The sequence below is a fragment of the Lepus europaeus genome, chromosome 4 (genome assembly GCF_033115175.1).
Source record: "Lepus europaeus isolate LE1 chromosome 4, mLepTim1.pri, whole genome shotgun sequence".
Taxonomy (NCBI): Eukaryota; Metazoa; Chordata; class Mammalia; order Lagomorpha; family Leporidae; genus Lepus; species Lepus europaeus.
Window position 1 is genome coordinate 8,731,205 of NC_084830.1, and position 21,966 is coordinate 8,753,170.

At 42.0% G+C, this 21,966-nt stretch overlaps 1 pseudogene; it reads right to left on the reverse strand.

The window, feature by feature from the left end:
• Positions 1 to 18,130: 18,130 nt before the first annotated feature.
• LOC133758261 (high mobility group protein B1-like) lies at positions 18,131 to 18,882 on the reverse strand (annotated as a pseudogene).
• Between the last annotated feature and the right edge of the window lie 3,084 nt (positions 18,883 to 21,966).

The following is a 21,966-nucleotide window of genomic DNA, read 5'->3' on the forward strand; positions in this document are numbered from 1 at the left end:
AGTCGTGAAAACAATGAAACAGATGGTGCCATCACTCACCCATCAATGGCAAGCTCTGTTAAGGGTGAACCCATAGGTCCCTTGACCCTCTCAGCAGGCTGACCACAAAGTCAACATGTGGACTGCAACTCCTGCTGAACAGGTGAAGGCATTGAGGCAGAGAGAACAAGTTGCTTGTTTGAAGCCCTCTGTCTATTGGAAGAGCCAAGGTAGATTTCTTCATCTATTTGATATGTTCGTAGCTACCAGGCCTTGAAAATTAGTGGAAAAGGCTTCATGAGGATAATGAGGTACAAGATCAGACACTTGGTACAGAGGAGTTTTCTCTGCTGCAGATGTTTGCCCAAGGCCAACCTGGCCTTTCATTATGTGGTTTCCTTTTTTCCCCCTTTTAAAATTATTATACAATATCTTGTACAAGATGGTGTTATTACCATCTCATGCTTCCGTAACATCTTTTAATGAAGGACTTCTTTCTCGGGGCACATTTTTACATCATTTATCTCGGAGAAATTCTGAAAATGTTTCAAAAAGCAAATGGTACAAATTTCTATCTTGAGATTGATTGAGCCTACACACCAAACTTAACGTTGATTGTATGAAAGCTTAACAGTGTTCTTCTTAAGCAAAGACACTAGCTAGTAGGGAAAGATAAAAAAAAAACACCTAGCAATGTCTTAGACACCCAGACAGGCTGCTTTGATAAAGCAGTCTTACAGACCCAGAAGCAGATGAGAAGATCAGGCTGTGAACAGGTACAGACAAAACTGTCCACCAAGTAATTCTGTTGATAACAGCCTCCAACACAGCTCGGAGCAGGTGTTGTTTCTTAGCTCAAAACATCCTTCTAGGAATGGGGACTTTGAAGCATCTGCCTGTGAGTCTATTTTGATCACCTCCTCATAACCTGGTCTTGGTACTTCTCATGGAATTCTATATTCCACATAGGAAATGTGTCCTGTAGATCATTTGATTTTTATTTCTAGTGGTTAAATGCCAGTTAAGATGCCCACGTCCCACACTGCGATGCCTACATTTGGTCCTGACTCCGACTTCCGCTAAGTGGACCTCAAGAGGCAATGGTGATGACTCTCGTACTTGGTTTCTTGCCACCCATGTGGGAAACCGGAATAGAATTCCTGGCTCCTAGCTTTGGTCTCAGAACCATCTAGGCGGCTGTGACATTTGAGGAGTGAATCAGTGCATGAGAGCTCGCTCTTTCTCTATTTCTCTGCCTCTCAAATTTTAAAAATTTCTAAAAATTAAAATACTATTCTATCATAAATAAGTGAAACTGAAAACCCATGTGACTGGCAAACAAGCAGCTTCAAAGTCATTCTTATGACTCCAGCTTGGACCAGATTCCCTGGAAAATGTCCCAGACGCTAGGCGAGGCATTTCACAGGCATCACCTGAGTTCAAGTTAACCGTTACATTGATGGTACAGGTAACCATCAGTTATCTGAGTATACACTAGGCCCTGTGCGGGGCAGTGCGTGCTGCTTGGTTTAATGCCCATTCTAACCATATGATATATGTGAGACTTCCCAAACCTAGTTGCCCACGAGAATCAACCAAGGGACGTGTGGAAGTGAGCCCTAAGTAAGACCTATTGAGTCAGAATCCCTGGGAGAGAATGCTGCTTTTTCAGTGGCTTTCTATGGAACAGTGAGGCGATCTGCTAATCAGAGTCAGGGAGAGAGAAGTCAGATGCTGTGGTCTCGACTTCCTTCACTAGGAAACGGAAGCTCTGAAGGAAACGTGCAGACAAGATGACAGTGCTGGGTTGTCCTCAGCTCAGTGCTGCTTATTACCCTGCAATGCACCCTTAAGGGCCCCCTGTGACGCAGCACTCACATCACCTGGGAACTTGTTCGAAATGTAAACTCCCAGGCACCTGCCCCAGATGGCTGTGTCACAGTCTACATTTCTAAGCCCTCCCCCAGGGACAACATGAGGAGTACTGTTCTGTCCGCTGTGGCTTGGAGCTGAACTCTGCATTTCCCAGGCACTGATGCATCAAACTTCCTTCAGGTTTTACCAGGGGAAGGCACTGAAGAAGGCTAGGAGAAAAGGAGGAGCCATTTTTTGTCTATCTCTATAGTCTCTTCTGTAGAGTTTGGAGCAGAGGCAGGCCACTCTGAGCTGTGGCACTTGGTCGTGGTTTGTTGAACTTCAGGGCAAGTGGTGACTTCTGGGCTCTGGCTCATGGCAGTGGTGACATTCAGTAACGATAGCAGCAGTGGCAGGACACAGGTGGGGTCCATGGGCCACAGCCCAGGGGTGGTAGAAGTTCCCAATTTGAGGGAAACAGTCCTAACTTCTGTTTTTACCCTTCAGCCTTTCCAACACTGTTGTGAACATTTCTGGACATTAAACCTCTCCATTTGGAAAAATAAGAGTGATTTTCTTTTTCTAACTAATATGATAAGATCATTGCTTCATGATAACCATGATCCTAATCAAAGGAGCAGGGTGAAGATTCAGCCTCAGGATCTCTGACTTCAAAGTCCACATTATTAGCCAATATGAAACACGTCAAAGCACTGTACAAGAAAGCACTCACGCAGGGCAAAAGAGATGTAATTTTGCTATTCATTTTCTTATTCGTTCAAAAAATAAATACCATGAATTTTCACCTTGCCAATCACCATGGTAAGTGCTGGGGATACTCAGTTAAATAAAACTTAACTCCTGCCTTGGAAGCTCCCCAAGCCATTAATTATGAACAGTGTGCTGAGTTCAAGATCTGACTGCCTTCTAAGTATAGGCTGATTTTAACATGATTGTTCCTCTAACAATGATGGCAAAACCAAACATGATGGCACTTAGGGTGGTGCACCTGGGAGTAGGAAACCCTTTGAGAGAACAAAGCAGTTACCTGTGCATAGAGATGCCAACAGGCATTGACCTCCTTCCCTTAGTTCATGTCTGTGCTGTTCATTCCTCTATTCCTTCGTTTGTTCCTTCAGCTAATGGCATTGAGTGCTTTATAGTAGCTCCTGTCAATACCTTGCAACTAAAACGCTTCAACACAGAGAGTCTCTGACACCATGGGGATTCCATTTAGAGAGGAGACCATCAATAGTCAGTAGGAAAGTAAATAAACAAGGTCATTCCTTTTTTACTGAAAGGAAGGAAACAACCAGGGTGGTGGGGCGCATGCACTACTCGTGGGGATGTTGGTATTGGAACTGCTGTCCTCGTCCTCGACCGTGGAGGAGGGCATAGGATGTGAGGCTATGCTGTTTGCTGAGGCTCGGGTTTCAAGCACTGTGTGAGGAGGCAGCACATGGAGTCTCTGCAGAGCTAGCAGCTTCCCTCCAGCCAGTCACACTGAGAGCCAGCATTCAGTGCAGGGGCTTTCCGGGCTGGAATTAGCTTTGCCTCTCTCTCCATTCTTCACAGCTCGCCAAGGTGCTGTGACACAGTATAGTAATCACAGACAATGGGTCTCTGACCTGTTCTGAAAAGTAGTTGTTGTCACTGCTTATCTCTTTGTGTCAGTTTGGCCATCTGCAAAATGGCTGTAATAATGCCCAACTCAGAGGATTGTTTGGAGAACAGAATTCTACATTTGCATGTCCCTTAGCAAAGTACCTGGTGGGTCAGCAGCAAATATCCACTGAAATGACCTAAATGAAATACACAACCACATTAGTGTGAGAAAATGTCCACTCATCCCTTTTCCCCCATCCTTTCTCCTCCTGTGTCTCCTTGCTACTCAGCCCATAGGGATTCTGGTTCCCCTGTGTTGGTGAGGCATAGCAGTTGCTGTGCACGCAGTGGCCAATAAGGCAAGCGAGAGTCCTACAACCAATCAGCGGCTAAACAAATAAAGTGAGTGAGGCTCAGGATACAGGTGACTTCCAATTTACTGCTTAGAAGAGGACAACACAGGTTGCAGGGACACTCAGGAGGAGGACATATCACCGGGGTGAAGGCTGTGGCATGCCCAGCACAGGGTCCAATGTCTTCCTTGTATAGTGCCTAGTGATAATCACCTTCTGTGTCCAGAGGGTCTTCTGGTTAAATACCCCTGCTTGCTTCAATCATTCCTCTTGCAACCATAACTATGCTTAGCCTTGTCAGCACAGAGTCCGGTTTTCCTAATCTGGCCACAGCTCCAGTCAAACTCTTGTATGCATTGAGCTGCAAGATAGCCTTCTAGACAGGTAACTTCAGAACACATTGGGGTTTTAGAAACCACAGTGGTCCATGGATTCATGTTAACCTTGTAGCCGATGAACACCCATACACTGTGCACAAAATATTGCGACCTGAAGATTTCCACCTTCTATTTCTGCATGTCAACTTTTAGCATCCATTTCAGGCCTCTGTACTGACTTCTAGAAAGTTCCTCTAGCCCTCAGATCCTAGAGGAGACATGGTCCTCACTGCTGGACTCATTCCCAGAGCTTTGCTCATGAAATGGAAAAAAAGGTCTCTGCTACACATTCATTAGGTGAATAATTGCTTTAATTAGTGCATAAGTAAAAATTGTTTAGTTCTACCAAAAAAATGAAAACAGTACAGTCAAAAGAAGAAAGCAAAAATGACTCACAGTCCTATTCCATTACCTAATCATTACTATTAACTATTAATATGCATAGCTATTAACTTGTATTTTTAGATATCTTGCATTGTCTTACTTAATGTATTATTAACATAGTTGGCAACAAACAATTCTACGATCTCATTGGAATGCCTGTGAAATAGTTCATTATATTCCCTATAATTTATTTAACAGGATTTATTTAAGCAAGTGTAATTGGGCTATTAGATTGTTTCCAGGTTTTTCCATTAGTTTTTTGTTTTGCTATTTCACAGAACTCTACAGATACATGTCTGGTAACCTCCTTAGTGCAGATCACTGTAAGTGAAAGTGTTGGGTCAAAGAAAATTCCTATTCTTTAAGGTTTCTTTTTATATTGTCAATTTGCCCTCTAAAATGATGCACAGCAATATCCTTTCCCCAATATCCTTTTTTTTTAAAAAAAGATTTTATTTATTTGACAGAGTTACAGAGAGAGAAGAGATACAAAGAGATCTTCCATCTGCTGGTTCATTCCCCAAATGACTGCAACAGCTGGGCTGGGCCAAGCTGAAGCCAGGAGCCAGAAGCTGCTTCTGGTCTCCCACGTGGGTGCAGGGGCCCATGGACTTGGGCCATCTTCTACTGCTTTCCCAGGTGCATTAGCAGGGAGCTGGATTGGAAGTGGAGTAGCCAGGACTTGAACTGGTACCCATGTGGGATGCCAGCATCACAGTTGGCAGCTTAACCTGTTGTGCCATGGCGCTGTACCCTACCCCAATATCCTTTCTAAGAGCAGGCCAAAGGGAGGAAAACAGGGCATACATGTGGAATTCTTTGAAAACTCAAGCGGATCAGTGTATGTTAGGCTGTGTCTTCCACACTTCTGTAGTAATGGTGTTTGTTGTTATCCCAGAGACAGCGCCTACTCAGTAAGCACTGCGTGGACACTGCTTCAATGCTACTAACATTGCAATATTTACGATGTGTGCAGCTGACAATGATGTGGCTTTTGAATACCTCCTCTCATGATAAGTTATAGTGAGTGTTTGCTTCCCAAGTCCTCCCGTGACAGCTGGGAAGGCAGGTAAATTATGTGTGCAGAGGGTGTGTGTTTAACAAGCCTTTCACCTGGGCCAGCCACTTGTCCACTGTAAAATTATATTTGTTCATCAGGTTCCTGTGAGGATTAAATGAGATAATGTACACAAAATTTTCAGGCATGGCTTGGAAGATGGCAGTGGCTCAAAGCGTGTCTTCTTCCAGTTTCGGCTTTAATTGTTGTCTTTAATCACCATTTGCCGTTTAAGTTTCACCTTTATTCCTCTGTAACAAGGACTCTACATAAAACTGCAGATGGAGTTCCTCTCCTGTGCAGTCACAATGGGAAGGTTGCTGTTACTAAAAACATCTCGGTCACTTAGGGGACAATGTGCCCCACCCTCCTTGCTAACACCACTGTCAGAGATATGACAGCCTCTGCAATGACAAGATGAATACTATACTTCCAGGGAGCATTTATTTATTTAAGTTTTTATTTAATGAATGCATTTTTTCATAGATACAACTTTAGGAGTATAGTGGTTCTTTCTTCCATACCCACCCTCCCACCCTGACTCCTTCTCTCTCTCCCATCTCCTTCTTCATTATGGTTCATTTTTAGTTTGATTTTATATACAGAGGACCAACTCTATGTTAAGCATAGATTTCAACAGTTTTCACTCCCCCCCACACACAACATAAAGAGTACAGTTTGAGAACAAGATTTGCAGTCGATTCTCATAGTACAACTCATTAAGGATGGAGTTCCTCCATGGGGAGTAAGTGCACAGTGACTCCTGTTGTTCCTTTAACAATTAACACTCTTCTTTATGGCGTCAGTGATCACTCGAGGCACTTGCCATGTGCTGCGAAGGCTATGGGAGCCTTTTGTGACCATAGACTCCATCAATATTTGGACACGACCATAAGCAAAGTGGAAGTTCTCTCCCCCCATCAGAGAAAAGTACATCCTTCTTTGATGACACTTTCTTTCCACTGAGGTCTCACAGAGACCCTCTGTGTAGTCTTGGTTTTCCATGCCTGAAATGGGGAGCATTTCTATAGTTTGCTGCTATGACAAGATGAAAAGATGGAGGTCCCAGCCCCCCTGTTGTAATGACTCCTTGGGCGGCACAAACACGAGTTTCCTCTGAACTGTCACACTATGGCCAGAAGAGCACCTTTCTGAATTATTAGTTAACCCAAAATGCTCACTTTCTGAGCTGCTGTGTGTATCAAATTCTGTGAAAGGTCACAGGAATTGGAGCTTTATTAGTTCCTTCCCTCAAGGAATTAAAGTCAGTGTGACAACCCAGAAAGGAAAACATGGCTTGTGAACTTTTGCTCTCTTGGTGGTTTGCTTTAACTGTTCACTTTGAATTCTTTTCCATAGGAATACATGGATATGGGTAGAAATGTATAGATTAGTAAATGAGTTTTCAAATTATTTATTTAATTTGAAAGAGAAAGAGAGAGATCCATCTTCCATCCATTGGTTCAGTTCCCTAATGTCCACAACATCCGGTGCTTGGGTCAGGCTAAAACCCATGGTCTAGGAATCCAGGCTGGGGCTTCCATGTATGTGACAGGGACCTAACTACTTGAGGCATCACCTGCTGCCTCTCATGGTGCGTATCAGCAGGAAGTTAGAAATGGAGACATAGCTCGACCCTCAGATGTGATATGTGGGCATCTCAAGCCTTAACCACCTCCCCTAACATCCCTAAGTGTTTTCTGTTGTCTTCTACTAACAACCATTACCTTTGTGTTTTCCAATTCAGAATTCTGTTCCTAAGGCAATTATTTCTAACTCTCACTGTTCTCTCTGCTAACTTATAAACATGAATGCCGTCGACTATAAGTAGTATGCTTTTCTCATTCACAGATTTACAAGGTTTGTTTTTCCTCTTCTCATTAAACTGTTAGGACTTTGCATCTTTGGTGTTCTAAAAATTCTCACGTTCTGTAAGTGTGCTGCTTTTGTACCTCTCAACAATCTTAGGAGGCACTTTCTTTTAAAAAATGATTTATTTATTTGGAAGGCAGACTTAGAGACAGAGGGATAGAAAGAGGGAGATCTTTTAGCAGGCAGCTTGATCAGAAGTGGAGCAGCCAGGACTTCAATTGGACCTGTGTTGGTTGCTGGCATTACATGTGGCAGCATAACCTCTTGTGTCACATCAGCCGGCGCTTTTAATGTGAAAAACTGGCGTTTTCTGAAAGTTATCTTTATCATTCTGTTGATGCTTCTTTCCACTCAGTTAGCTTTTTCTGGAATGCCTGAGTCCTCTGTGGAGCTCCTGTACAGATCCTCAGTTACTTATGTTTTCTTTTCATGCGGCCCATGTGCTGGGGTTCGAAAGATTTCCAGTTATAATTTTCTTTCCCTTATTTTTATTTACTGCAAAATTTTTAAAAATTGTTTGTTAAAATATTGGAGGGGCACTTGGCCTGTGGGTAAGACAGATGCGTTCCATGGGAATAGTTGGTTTTGATTCCCTGCTTTGGCCCCTGATTCCAGTTTCCTGCGGATGCAAACCCGGAGACAGCAAGTGATGGTTCAGGTGATTGGGTTTCCGCTGCCTCTGTGAAAGACTGAGTTCGTGTTTCCTGGCTCCAGCCCAGCGATGAGAATTCTAGTCCTTTGGGGAGTGAACAAGAGGATGGGAACTCTCTTTGTCTCAAATTAAAAAAAAAAATGTAATGAGTATGTTAGGAGTCTTTTCCTGTTTTACTTGTTGCATTTATTAGCTTTGTTTTCTTGTATTATGAACGTGATTTGTAGTCAATTTTCTCTGAAGATACTTATAGCATAGTTTTCTTTTGCCTAATTTTCGGTTTTCCTGAGTTAATTTCGCTGCTCTAGGTTCAGGCTTCCTGATTATTTGTCTTGATCTTGATTTTTCCCACCTGTCAAAAAGACAAAAATCCGAGTCAGCTTGGGCTGCTGTAATGAAAGACAACACAGTGGTGGCGTGAAAGCCAGACAGATTTTCCCCACAGCTTTGGGGCTACAAAGTCCAAAATCAAGTTACTTGCCAATTCCATTCCTGGTGAGGATTCTCTTCACGCATTTCAGAGGAGTCATGGCGGTCCCCACATCATGACCTCATGTAAATAGAATCACCTCCCAAAGGTTCCACCTTCAAATACCATCGTATTGTGGGTTATGGCTTCAACATAGGAATTTGGGGGAAGCACAAACACTCAGTCCATAACAACAGATGGTGACAACTCCTGGGACGGTTGTGATACACTGAGATCTTAATGCATTTCTGGTGAGACTATAAAGTGGTACAATGACTTAGGAAGATAGTTTAGTAATTTATAGAAAATTTATATATAACACAGAAAATTCTACCTTTAGGATTCTACCTAAGAGAAATAATGATGTCTGTGCACAAAAGACTTCTATGGGAATGTTTGCAGCAGGTTTATAACAACACAAACTGCAAATGCATCATTTCCATTACCTACTGACTGGATAAACAAAATGTGGCATGACACATACAAAGACTATTCACCAATAAAATAGTTACAAATTACCGATACATGCTTCAGTACTGAGCTTCAAAGACACAGACACAAAATATATCTCACGTTTCTACTTATAAGAAATTGCCCGGGCTGGCTCTGTGGTGTAAGCGGGTGGGGCCGCCACCTGCAGTGCCAGCATCCCATGTGGGCGCAGGTTCGAGACCTGGCTGCTCCACTTCCAATCTAGCTCTCTGCTATGGCATGGGAAAGCAGTGGAGGATGGCCTGAGTCCTTCGGCCCCTGCACCCATGTAAGGGACCTGGAGAAATCTCCTGGCTCCTGCTTTCAGATCAACGCATTCCAACTGTTGCGGCCAATTAAGGAATGAACCAGCGGATGGAGGACCCCCCTCTCTCTCACTCTCCCTCCCTCCCTCCTTCTGCCTCTGCCTCTCCTTCTCTGTGTAACTGATTTTCAAGTAAATAAATAAATGTTTTAAAAAAAAGAAATTGCCTACATGGCACAGTTATACAGATAGCAGATCAGTGGTTGCCAAGGTCTGGGGATGGGGAGCATAAGACAAATTATAGAAATTTAAAAAATATTCTAAACATGGACTGTATCAATGGCTATACATCCTAAATCTTAAAGTACATGAATTTTATGTAAATTATGCATCCACAAAGTTGTTAAACAACACATGGATTAATGTTTGTCATGAAAGAAGTGATTTGCAAATTTATTTGATTTTTTGTTCAAAGTGAAATATTTGTATTTCTTAAAAAAATGCCTCTCAGTTTCTAGGTTTGGGATACTGTGATGGTCACTTTTAACTGTGATTTGGGCCATTCAACATCATCTCTGTGATTCTCTTCCAAGTGTGATTTTGTAGTATTCTTCAGACCAGCTCAGCTAATTCCTGGATCTGTCTGCTAGACTCAACATGCCCCAGGGGTTCCTCCAGTTTATCTTCAGTGTCAGGTCAACATATGGAATAGACATTCTTTCTTGTACCTTCCTGCTTGCTGAGGGACATCCCAGAATGTACTTCATCTTATCAGCACCGTAAAATTAGCACTACTTGGCTAAATCCATTTTAAGTGAGTATACACATTTGTAAACTTACTTTCACATGAGAAATAAATTCACTGGGCATTTTAGCTCACCACACATAAATAGCAACATGAAAACTAAAACACTATTGATTTTGCATACCTGGATGTGGTGTTCTAATTTATTGACTACAGTATAATATCAGAAGTACATAGGTTATTTTGTTACTCTGGCCCAAAAAAAAAAAAAAAGATGAATTATTTTTTTCTTTTGCTGGGCCTGCTGGCTTTGGGCATAGACATGGCTTTGTGTTGCCTCAAAATTCACATTGAGATCTCAGCCTCCATGGTGATGTGATGGTCCTGGGAGGTGGGGACTCTGAGAGATAATTAGGTTGTGAGGGCTCGCTCACCTGTGCCACGGGAGGACACAACTAGAAGATGGCCTTCCGTGAGCCAGAAGGAAGGTCCACATTGGATGCAAATCTGCTGACATCTTGATCTTGGACTTCCCAGCGTTCAGACCTATGAGATAAATAAATTTGTTGGTTAATACATCCAGTCTATGTAATTTGTTATGTTAGACATCTTGTTAAAATATAGATGCCATCTCACAGAGGAGCCAATGGGTCCCAACACTCATCTTGTGAGTATTTTCCTAATTACAAAACACACAATTAGAATACACATGCACAAACACACATGAACACACACACACAGGGATTGACAGAATCCCCACACTGGCTGTGGGAGAAGCTCACTGATCCCCCTCTTGCCAGATAAACTTCCTTCAGGGAGAAAATGCCCACTCTTTGTGGGGAGAAATCCACTGGTCATTCTGTTTAGTCCTTTGAAAAGTCTGGTCAATGACAAATACATGACTATCAATAGCCAGGTAGAAAGTATCATCTTTATTCATTTGTGTTATAAACCAAAATTCTGTATATCTGGGGTTGGAAAAAAGAGAGAAGTTGGAGGGCAAATATTATAGTCATCAATAAGAATCTGCTGAGAAAGATGTTGGCAGCCTCACTCCCCACCAAGCTATGAGTCATAACAAGATCTGGGCCCCCACATCACACTCACTAGGACGTGAAGGACAAGAAGACCAGTAGTTTTTGATTTGAGAAAAGAACAAGGCAGGGCAAACAGCCAATGAACTCATACTGTTAACAAAAGAGATCCCAAGAACAAGAAAAGCATTGTCCAAACAATGTACATAATTAGGAAAATAATTATGAATGAAATTGTAGGAACATGTAGTTACATATGCACACCAAAGTCAGAAGAGATGCTCATAAAGTACACACGTGCATTTTTACAGTGAGAGAAGATCCTGAAGTCCCCTGGTCCAGACCACCCTCATGTTCTCCTTCTGCTCCATTCCTCAGAGCCTCTCTGTGACCACCTTCAGTGCAAGAGAATTTACAATGCCTGAGGGCACACTGGTCCTTTTGTAGACTTTCATGGTCATTATTGTGAGGTGTTGCCTGTTAACTCCTTCTTTGTTATGTTCTCTGTTTCCAGTCTCAAGTGTGGTCCACTGAACACCAATGGCAAATTGGTTCATTACTAGTGCAGAATCTCAAGCCCTACCCGAAACAGCTGTCGTGGGTTGTACCTGACCTGAAATTCCAGAAGCCCCTGTCCTGACTGGTGAGCTGCCGTGACCTTCTGGCTCTCCTGAAATTAGTGTCAGTTTAGAGCCTGTGTCTAGTAATGTCCCAAATGTCTAATTGCTTCCTTTTCCCCAGTGCGAGGTCACCTTGATTAGAGGCCGTTGGAAGGGGTCACTCTCAGTCTACTGAAGAAAATCACCCTATTTATATTGAAAAAAAATTTGCCTGGATCTTTGTTAGATCCACACCCTAACAAAACTAGTAGGAGTGGCAGTCTAGAATATCTCTGTGAGAATTCTCAACTGAGGCTGCCTTTCCTGAATCACTCTGTTAGGGGGTGGAACCTGCTTCAACTACAGCTGTTTATTCTAATATTCAGTTATCCCCACAGGGATTCAGGAAAAAGTGTTATCATTATCCACTTATTTCTTTAGTGTGCATTGGACACCTATTGAGTATGAGCCCTTAGGTCATTGGCCAGGAACACAATGGTGAACAAAACAAGCAGGGATCCTGCCTTCAGGGAGATTGTAGCATTGTGGAGATGGGTCATTTCAACCAAGTGTGAGAAGTGCTATAGGGCATGTGGCTATTCTTAGGAAAGGCTGCTGGCTGAGGCTTGAAGGTATCAGAGACGGAGTCCTGGGGAAGATCAGTCTATACTGACATTGGAAGAATGTCGAGATGAGAGGATGTGGAGGAAGAGGGGGCAGGCCAGGAGAGCCTCGTGAGTCAAGGTCTACAAGGGGAATCATGAGCCACTGTCCCAACCAGAAGGGGAATGAAATATCTGGAATAGAGGATCCGACAAGTGACATGTGACAAAGAATCTGTCATTTGGCCAAGCTTGACCCAGGCTGCCTTGAGTGCTGTTCTCAACCGGGATTCCGCTTTGGCCCTCTTCTGTGCTGGGCCAGCATACCCAGCTATAGCGGGAAACCTGTTTAGTTTAGTGAGAATATCCGTCCTTGATATCTGATGACCACTCTCTAAATCTGATTCCACACCTTCCATATGTGATTACCCTGGCCTATTCGCAGCAAGAATTCTGTTGAATTGCTTTAGCAAGAACTACTCTGCCCTTGACGTCTCCTCTTTCCACTCACTCAAGGTTGCTCCTGATCCTTGGCTATGAATCTCCACTTTCCCTTGTTATATTCTAAGTTGAGTCCAGCTCAAGACTGAAGTCTCTTTCCTCAAAATTTATCTTCACCACTTTATCTAAGTTCCGGCTCTGGTTCTCCTTGATGAAAGGCAGAGGTTGAGGATAGGAGGTAATTTATAATCAGATGATAAAGATTTTAGTCTACAGAGAAGAGTTGCAGGACTTAAGAGTTCTGGTGTTATGGTTCATTTGCATGTTATGAAATCCAATCTCATTGAATGATAGAATGGGAAGTAGATGAATCTAGAACATTCTGAAATCAGAGATAAATTATTACTAATAAAATTATTGCTGCATTGTAAGAAGGTGGTCAGACCCCTTTAAGGATCCTTCAACTTTTACTGCAACTTAAAGCCTAAGCAAAAATAGGATTACATAGCAAGGTTCAAGGACAAGGAGGCCTCTAGCGGAAACGCTAAGTAAATATATGAAGTGTAAGTAGAAGACAGCAAGGCAAAGTTAGAGTGAGGTGAATTACAGGCTGGGGAAGCCCCAGCATGGCCCGGCAAGCAGTGGGGGGAAGTGTGATGTGTTCTAGGTATACCCCCAAGATAAAACACTTCTGTAAATCAATGAAGTATAATGACATTATTAATTTCTTCTCACCCTTTGTGGGACTATAGGTATAGAATCAACATAATTTCTTCACTGTGCTTCTGAAGTGACCTAACACCACCCAACACTGTGGCATCACTGTAAGTGCTTTAGCTACCCATGGTGATCTGTGATGCAGGCTCCCCATCACTGGACAGCCCTGGCTGGTCCTTTTGGCAGTAAGGAGGTTTATACAACAGCACAAGATGGCAGGTCCACCTCTTCATTCAGAGGCAAGAGGAACCAGCTTCTTTGGGTTACACTTGATGTTTTCTGGTCAGTGGCATTTCATCTATTTTAGGGCAGAGCAAGAATCTTAAACTGGATTCTTGAACATTTATGAAGCTCCTACTGGTTTGAAAGCAAGACATCACAATTATATACCCTCAAAAATATTTCTTGACTAGAACGAGGGCCTAGCTACCAAGAACATAGTTTCTTATTCACCTGGTATTCAATCCATGTACTACTTGAACCTGGAACTCCATAATAAAGAATAGAAATGGACTCCCCCCCGCCCCGATTTCCAGAGAAACATATTTCCGCAAGGGAAACGGCATCCCCTGCAAGCCGGCAGCCTTCGTAAGGTCTACACCTCCTTACTGTGTATCTGATCACATTCAAAACTCCCTCTCTTGAGAGGAAAATAGGTATAACAAGACAGGAATAAAACAATTTGGAGCCATTGATGCTTCATATATGTTTAAAACCCCCTGTTCTAACTTATTTAAAGATTCCCTGAATGCAAAAATATTTGAAAAATCCAATGATGGAACTGCAGAGGTGGAAACTGTTTCTCGAGATAAATGAACCTCCTATATTTCCTTTCATATTACGACTCTCACTTATCGTGCTCATATTTGGCTCTATAATCCAATATTTTATTGTTTTAAATATCCTCTTATTTGTATCATTTATCAATTTTCAAAACATTCTGAGTTCTTATTGCATTTTGTCCTCATAATAATTATGTGAGTTTGGTTGGGCAGGTTTTTTGAAATTCAGCTTCCTCAGTAAGAAGAAAGCAATTGATGACAACTTCAAAATGTTTATGAATATTAAAATGTTTATGAATATCAAACAGATTTCATGAGCCACATTACAGGGATTTTCTTTGGTGGACAACTAGGAAATGAACAGGAAAAACACTTGAAAAATAGTGATGCTTTTTTTATGTGATGCCTCTTATTTTTTATGCAAGCTGTCTTCTGTATGATTGAAATCCTCTTTCAACAGTCTTCTTAGAATGATTGATTATATTATTATATTCACATCACTGGGGGACCCCAGGATGGGTTTAGAAATCCTGGCATCCTACTCTACACTGTATTTATTCTCCTTGTTGATTCTGTAGGGAAATGTACACAGCAAACTGACACAGATTAGTGACTAAAGCTTCTACTACTTTAGAATTCTGGGAAGGTAGCTGTAAGTGTATGACCTGGGTTCAAGGACTAATGGGCTCTTCGTCCTTTTATTGAGTCCTAGCCTAAGGTTCAAGTTGTACTGTCTTCCTCCTGATGTCATGGAGAGAGAACATTGAATGTCGACAGAACAGGTGCACAGGGGAAGTCAGACACTGTTGCCCAAGCACATGCCGCCTCCTTCAGACGCAGAGAAGGAAGAAGCAGACGGGAGACATCGCTGGCCCGGTGGTGCTAGGGAGAGTCAGATATTCTGTCTGTCACTTGTGGTCTACGGACTCTGAGAAAGGGGAGACTGCTGGCAGGAAGCCCCTTGTGACCGCGCTGTTCTTGTGTCATCAGTGGCAGAGGGAAGAAACCTGTACCTTTGTAGGACACCTTTAGATTCTGCTGGCTACTAACTTTGGCCCCACCAGCATCCTCGCATTTGACCAAATTAGCACCTTCCTCCTTAGAGAAACAAGGACAGGTGAGCCGAGGTCATCACAGAACTGTGGACGTTTGTTGGCCAGGAAGTACCTTGCAGTGCTTTTTCCCACCTGTTGAATAGCTTTGGTATCCAAAGTTCAGCTAATGATATCAATAATTCTATTCCAAACACAGCAACATCCTAATCTATGAAAACTAATAGCAGCCAGAAAGAAATAGTTATTTGGTTGCCTTGGTGTCATCACAGAAGCTGTGGTCAGTATTTTAATATTATTCTTACTTGGTATGAAAAGGAAGTGGGTATATACCACATTTTCTTTATCTAGCCATCCACTGATGGACACCCAGGTTGATTCCACATCTTTCCCATCATGGTTAGTGTTGCTAGAAACGTGAGAATATAGGTTTCTCTTTGATGTGTTGACTGCATTTCCTTTGGATGTATTCGCAGCAGTGGGAAACCTGAACCATACAGTGAGTGTATTTTTAGTTTTTTGAGGAACCTCTGTACTGTTTTGCATAATAGTTGTATTAGCATTCTAAAAAATTATGTGTTAGGCTTCCATTTTCTCTACAACATCACTAACATCACTAGCACTTGTTGTTGCTGTTGGTTTTTTTTTTTTTTTGTCTTTAATAGAATATTACTTAGCCATAAACACGGATACAATCCTGACATTTGCAACACAATGGATGGGACTGGAGAACATTTTGCTATGTGAAATAAGCCAGACATAGAAAGACTAGGACCACATGTTTTCTCTCGTGTGTGGAAGGTAAAACACACACACAAATGTACAAATTTAAAAAAGGAGGTGTGGAATCATGGGTGTGGATTCAGGTCAGTTTCACAGCCTCCAGTCCCCTTCTACCCACTGAAAACCTGAGCCAGTTTCTATTCTACGGTACAACAATGTTTCCATTGTATCTGTCTGCAATTAAAATCTGAGGGAACAACAATGACCTAGTTCTGAAGTGGCGCTGACAAATCTAATTTTAGAAGGCAGAGTGAATCCACTATGAAAAGAAACAGCCTCCTTATCTTGAACTTGGCAACACTTACATCACAAAGAACCAGAGAGCTCTATCCCATCTTGTCTTGGAGACAAGATGTTTAAAAAAAACCCTAATATTCTAGTTGTGTGTTTCCTTTTTCTGCAAAGGTAATATTTGTTTTATCTGAAGATGGTTTCTCTTTCTTTGTAACTTCAGTTCACATAGTATTGTTCCACCCTGGGCACGGAGATCTGACATACTGACAATTTGGATGATTTTTCAAGCATTTGATACAGGAAATTTGCTTTTCTTAAAAATAACCCAGAAGGCATATTTTTCCCCAACATCAGGCTTTAAGCTGGAATTCACTGCTATTTTCATAGTAGGTTGCGAGTTTTAGACTGTGGTGCAGATCTTCTAAAACACATTCCTCACCAAGGTATGTTCCTCACTTTCCTTCCCTCATCGTTTTGAACATCCATGGTGAGGCAGTGGGGACTGCCAGAGAACAGTGTGGATTTCACCTTCAGCAAGGTGCACATTTGAATCCTGGTTCCCTACACAAGGTGTTTCTGTGACTCCAGACACATCACTAGAACATGTCCAACATGGCTTTTTCCATTTCTGCAAAGAGAAAGGGAACAAGCACCTGAGATGCTATGACCATCAGATAAATTTTAAAATGTGGAAGTATTTGAAGCCCATTGCAAAGTACTGCTGCCTTTAGAACTCCTCTGTGTCAGGGCACATCCACATTCCACACTCAGCTTCTTGTGCCTAATTTTCTCAATGAGGAACATTTAGCCATGACATAGATTTTTTTTTCAGAACTGAGTTTGCTAGAGGGTTGCCCTGGCATAGTCATTAGCTACCATTTCTCTGAGTCCTAAAGTTAGGTAGGCTGAAGGTTGCCATCCAATAGTCCAAGAGCTAAAGCTGGTCTGCGATTTTTTAGAGATTGAATTTTTATTTATTTGATGGAGAGAGAAAGAAAGGGAGGGAAGGAGGAAAGGAGGGAGAGGGAGGGGGGCGGAGAGAGAGAGAGTCAGAGAGAGCTTCCATCTGCTGATACACTCCCCAGATGGCCACAACAAGCTGGCACTTGGCCAGGTTAAAATCAGGAACCTGGGACTTTCCATCTGGATCTTCCGTGTGGGTGGTAGGACCCCAAGTACTTGGGCCATCTTCTACTTTTGCAGGTGCATTAGCAAGGAGCTGAATTGGAAGCAAAGCAGCCAGAATTCAGACCAGTGCTCCTATATGGACTGCCTGTGTCGCAAGTGAAGCTTAACTTGCTGTGCCACAATGCCAGCCCCATGCTATTTGTTTCTGTATGACCTACAAGCTAACAATAACTTTTGCATTGAAGCACAAAAGATATCAACAGAATAATATACTCTTTGAGACACATGAAAACTTGATATTCAAATCTTAGGTGCCCCAATGCTGAGTTTCGTTAGAATAGAGTCATGTCTGTTTATGTATGTGGGGTCTATGGATGCTTCTGTACTAGTCCACAGAGTTAGCAGTCATGACAGAGGCAATAGGGCACACAAAAGCTACAATATTGACTCTCTCCAGCCTATAACTTAGACAAAGCAATTGCACTTAGATCAACCTGCCAGTCCAAGCTCTTCTATTTGCTAACCACATAACCTTGTAAAAGTCAGCTTTCTGGAATGATACTCATTATTGTAAAATTATAGTTATTCTCTGAAGTGTCAAAGAAACAGGTGACTTAGTGTCCATGAAAACTCTTTGTAAACTGTAGAAACTATTGGATTGTGGTATTTAAAACCTTATTTTTCTTCCTCCTCATCCTCTTCATCTTCCTCCTCTTCCTTCTTTTTCTTGCTCTTTTCAGCCTTGACGACTCCCTTTTTCGCTGCATCAGGTTTTCCTTTAGCTCAGTATGCGGCAATATCCTTCACGTACTTTTCCTTCAGCTTGGCAGCCTTCCTCTCGAGGGCTGCTTGTCATCTGCAGCAGTGTTATTCCACATCTCTCCTAGTTTCTTTGCAACATCACCAATGGACAGGCCAGGATGCTCTCCTTTGATTTTGGGGCGGTACTCAGAACAGAACAAGAAAAAGGCCGAAGGAGGCCTCTTGGGTGCATTGGGATCCTTGAACTTCTTTTTTGTCTCCCCTGTAGGAGGGATATAGGTTTTCATTTCTCTTTCATAACGAGCCTTGTCCGCCTTTGCCATGTCTTCAGATTTTCCCTTCTCTTTAGCAGACATGGTCTTCCACCTCTCTGAGCACTTCTTAGAAAACTCTGAGAAGTTGACGGAGGCATCTGGGTGCTTTTTCTTATGCTCCTCCCGGCAAGTTTGCACAAAGAATGCATATGACGACATTTTGCCTCTCGGCTTCTTAGGATCTCCTTTGCCCATGTTTAGTTATTTTTCCTCAGCGAGGCACAGAGTCGCCCAGTGCCCGTCCAGCTCTCACTTGCCCCGGCGCTGTCTCTATGGAGCTCAATGTACTGCAATGGCTGTGAGAGCGGGAGCCAGACGCAGCCTCCTCACTCTCTCCGCTCTGTAATATTTAACTCCCGTTACCATGTAATGGCAGTTATATTTTGCAGTTCCCACATTAAAGACGACCTGAGAATGTATCCCCAAAAGCGTGAGCTTAAAATACAAGACTGCCATAGGAAATAGTTTTTGTTGTCCATTAGTCCTGGTGAAGGCTACAAAAGTGCTGGCTGTCCATGTCTCTCCCATTTATCTAAATACGGACTGCTCAGGAAACTTGAGACTCCATTAAAAACAGCTTTAATTAACTGGGCCAGCTTTTTGAAATGATGAAGCCACATTCAAAGGAGGGTATATTTTCCTATATTGTGGCTTGCCCCTTTATAAATCAAGTGGCCGCTGGAGAAGGAAGACGCTTAAAACTTAGTGTCTCGTGTGAGTTATCCAATTTATTTGATTTTTCTTTACAAAATCCAAGCTCATTCATTACAGTCATGTTTATCTACTTAGCAGTTTAGGGAACAATTTGGCAATTTTGTGGTTTTTGAGATTATCGTTCTCTTAAAGTGCCAGTGTTTTAAAATAGCGTTCTTGTCATTTTACACGCTTTTGTGATGGAGTGCTGTTTTGTTATATAATTTTGACTTGGATTCTTTCCATTTGCATTTGTTTATGTAATTTCAGGAGGAATACTGAACATCTGAGTCCTGGATGATACTAATAAACTAATAATTGCGGAGGTTTTTTTTAAAAAAATAAAACCTTATTTTTATCTTTTAAATGTTTTATTCACATAAATCTTTTAGGTAAACAGGGCAGTGGCTGACATAGGAAGGGGTGCTTGAGACCCTGAATGCCCACCCATGCCCCTAGGTCCTTTGCTGAACCCACAAAGCTTGGAGCAGAAGAGTTCAAACCACTAGGGTTTAAGTCGAGCAAGGGCTGCTAGGCTTTTCCATTATGTAGGCATCGATTCTCATAAAAAAATTAGTTCAACTCATGTGTCCTGGATTTCACCATCCCCTGACTGAAAACATGAGTGAGTGGAGCAAAAGCACGCGTCGTGGAATCTTTTAGCTGTTGTCACGGTGATGAACTAATGTGTGTTTCTGGCTGTTTCCTTGATCCCAACTTTGAGATGGCACAAGAGAAATGGTTGATAGATCCATAGTCCTGGAATGAGCATGAAAACCATAGGGATGCCTGGGGAAGACAGAATACAGTTGAGTTCTGTGATTAAAGTGAGAGTCGCAGAGAACAGATTAGGGTGACTGAGGTGAAAAGAAGACTTGGCTTCCATTTTAGATACGCTCCCCTTTCCCTCAAGATCCCCCATAGCTGCAAAGGAGCAACCAAGACACGAAATGGCCAAGGATATCAACAAGGGCAGAGGTCCTGATGCCTGATTAAAGTGGGATACACCTACTAGCTTGTGCAGGTAGACCAGCTGGCCTGCTTGACTTAGCTCCTCCTCAACACTTCATAAACCATCTTGAAGAGGAACAGGGAGTGGAAGAGCAGATGCTTCCCTCTGAGACCCACAATTTCCTGAGGAAGAGAGGTCAAAATGGCCTTGTTTATATTTCTTCCTTCTCAAAGTTCCATTAGACAGCCAGGGAATGACAGGAAAAGGAGGAAAAACACATTGATGTCATACTTCTATTTTAAAAAATTAACATAAAGAGAAGAGATTTCATGTATGTCACAGGTGCAATTCTGAGAAGATAACCATATTTCCTTTCCTCCCTTAATCCCCCTCCTTACTTCTTTTCTTTTTTTAAATTTTTGCAAAAACATAATTTCAATCAACTCTGTGATCGCAGGCTCAATGTACCACTAAGCATAGTACTCAACAAGTAAAAAGTAGAAAGAACACAGTTCCCCAGGAGTATAAACAAGAGCTAAAGACAACAATCAAATCAGAAGATGTCCATTTCATTGCTATAAATTATTCTGCATTCTATGTGAACTGCCACGAATCTGAGAAAACATATGGTATTTTTCTTTTTGGGACTGGTTTATTTCACTAAGCATAATGGTTTCCAATTGTGCTATCACACTTCCTAACAGCAACACTGTGTGAACATGTGTAGATAAGAAGGCAAAAGTGTAACATTTCTTTCTATCTTAAGAAAAACAGAATTGTATGTCCAACTTTAAGGAAAAAGTAGAAGCAAATCGTGAAAGCTTCAGGCCACTCTCCCTCTCTCAGCCTCCTGCCATTATCTTGTGTGCTTATTCACAAACCCATTCCTTTGCCATGTATTTCATAAAACTTTATTTGGAGTTAGAAGCCAAAAGTTTGTTCTCCAAGATAAATAATTTTCCCTTGTGTGAATGCAGTGAGTTTAGAAAGCTATTCTTTCTGAATGGCAGGAAAAAAAAAAAAGAACTACAAGATATATGGAGAAATCAACTTGCCATTAAATATCTCAAAATAGACTCTTTATAACAATGGCATAATGAAGATATAAACAAAGTACTTTGAGAACAAAAACAACCATTAAGAGGCCTGAACTCCAGATTGGTGTGGTTTATAGAAGACATAGATCATATGGGGTAGGTTTCTGATACATGTGACCCTCACGGCGACAGGGGGGACCAGGAATGTCATCTTTCACATTTGCACCCTGCAGATGTGTAATTCATTTGAAATGTTGAGCTGTTCTGTGAGACACTGACATTTTCTTTATTACTACTGGAACATGCCGCAGAACTTGGGTAATTAGAAGGGATCCATTTTTCCTTTCTCTTTTAGTAGCGTGAAGTGAACATTGAGTTTCCCTGAGCCTTTTTCTAATCAACAATGTCTTCAAAAGCAAAAGACCCTTTAGACATTGCACATTAGGTTTTCATTTTTAACACAGAATCAAGGAAGCTCCTTGACCTCTGCAGGCAGTAAACTAGATGCAAAAATGCTTCCTGGTAAGAAGGTGGGGTTCAGTCATTTTTGCACTGTGTCTCTGCTGCATTTCTGTTCTATACTGGATGGAGTGAAGTATTTGTTCCATTTCCACACTTTATTTCCAAAGAGTACATTTCAATGTTCATTATAGTTGAACCATTTTAATGCAATTTCTCTGATGTGTTCATATGCAGTGCACTTTTGGATGTGATAAAATATACTCATTTATGTCCTCTCTCTAGTCTTGGTTT